Genomic DNA, 2,177 nt, shown 5'->3' with positions numbered 1-2,177 from the left:
AGGAGGAACAACAATATGAACTAACCAGTACCCTCAGAGTTCCCAGGGACTAAACCACCAACCAAAGAATACACATGGTGGGACTAATGGCTCAGGCAGCATATGTAGCAGAGGATGGCCAAGTTAATAATCAATGGGAGGAGAGGCCCTTGGTCCTGTGAAGGTTCTATGCCCCAGTGTAGGGGAATGCCAGGTCCAGTAAGCAGGAGAAGGTAGGGTGGTGAGCAGGCAGAGGGGAAAGGGGACGGGTTTGTTTATGTTTTTGCTTTTGTTTTTTATTTTATTTTTTGTTTTTCTTTTTTCTGGAGGGGAACCTGGGAAAGGAGATATTGTCTGACGTGTAAATAAAGAAAACATCTAATAAAAAAATTCATTATACCTACAACATCCAGATACTTTCATAAATTTCAAGCTTAAAAATATGATTTGTGTTTTTGTTTGTTGTTACTTTATTTAGACTTTGCCAGTCTGCTGAAGATTAGGGTGAATCAATTCTGACCTTTCCCTATAGTGTGAGATTAATGCGGATTCCCTCAACAAAAATGCCACCAACTAAAAGGATCTTCACACATCCTTTGGTCAAGCTGAAGTACTAAAGCCAGGCTGCTTACAATCTTCCATAACTCCAATTCCAGGGGATTTTATGTCCTTTTCTGGCCTCCATGAGCACCTGTATTCAAATACACACAGTTAAAAAATACACTCATACACATAAGTCATAATTAAGTAAGTACAAACATAAAATCATTTCATAAATTACTGAAGTTTTGAGTAGTTGTCTTCTTGGGTCCTAAAGAAGATATAAAAGATTTCTCACTCCTACTCGCCTCTAAACTTGACAGAATATCTTGAAATGTCTATGATAATTTCTTTCGGTCTCCTAGGTTTATGTCATAATACCACTCCTCTTACTGTCCATAATACAGTGTCAGTCACTCCCTAATCTGTCTATTGTTAAACCCATTGAATACAATCTTCTCTGCTACCTCACCTTCAAAATCCTTTCAAATATTTCAAATTTCTTATTATTCATGGTTAGTGGGTTTTTAATATTTTATTTTTATATGTAATCTTTTCTCTTCAATATTTCATATAGGAATATATTGCATTCTAATATCTCTTTCCCCAAAGCCTCTTATTTCCCTAGTGCCTTGAGGTTTCTATTCCTATGACAAAACACTATGATCAAAAAAGAAATGGTTTATTTGGCTTACTCATCCAGATCACTTTTTACTATCAAAGGAATAAGGAGAAGAACTCTAACAGGACAGGAAATTGGAACCAGGAGCTGATGCAGAAGCTGTGGAGGGAAGCTGCTTACTGGTTTGCTCCTCATAGCTTGCTCAGCCTGCTTTCTTATAGAACTCAGGACCACCTGCCCAGGGATAGTTCCACCCACAATGGGCTAAGCTGTCTCCCATCAATTATTAAGAAAACCTTTAGGTGAGGAATCCGGAGAAAGAAGTAGAAAAATGACTGTAGGGGTCAGATGGATCAAAGACTCCAGAGAAAACCTCCAGAATCAACTAATCAGGAATCATAGGGGCACACAGAGACTGAACCACCAAACAAAGAATATGCATGGCACTTACCTAAGCTATCTGCCCATATATTAGAGTTGTGTAGCTTGATCTTCAGGTGGAACCTCTAACAGTGGGAGCAGAGTCTGTTTCTAATACTATGTCCTGCCTTTGAAACCCTTCCCCCCTACTGGGCTGCCTTGCCTAACCTCAACAGGAAAGGATACATATACTCCTACAGTAACTTGATATGCTTGGGCTTGTTGATATCCATGGGAAGCCTCCCATTTTCTAAAGAAAAACAGGGGAGGAGTGGATGAGGGAGAGGAAGTAGAGGAGGAAAAGAGTGAAAGAAGAAGAGGGGAGGTGGGTGGGATGATTAGGAGAGGGAATTGTGGAGTGGGTGCACAGTAAATAAGTCAGTTGATTGAAATATTAATCCTAATTTTAGAATATATTCACAGAAAAATATAAATAATGTTTAATCAAATACCTGGATACCATGGTGTAACTACATCAATGCATAGATTTAAATTGCTATTACATGTAAAGAAAGACAGTTCTTGCATTTTCACCTAAATCTAAAATGATATTAAGTTGCCTTCATGTCTTTTTATTGGATTTTGGAAAATTAATATTGTTACATATCTGCTGTTG

This window comes from Mastomys coucha, chromosome X, assembly GCF_008632895.1.
Source record: "Mastomys coucha isolate ucsf_1 chromosome X, UCSF_Mcou_1, whole genome shotgun sequence".
Taxonomy (NCBI): Eukaryota; Metazoa; Chordata; class Mammalia; order Rodentia; family Muridae; genus Mastomys; species Mastomys coucha.
The sequence above is the reverse complement of the archived record's forward strand: the minus strand, read 5'-3'. Positions refer to the sequence as shown.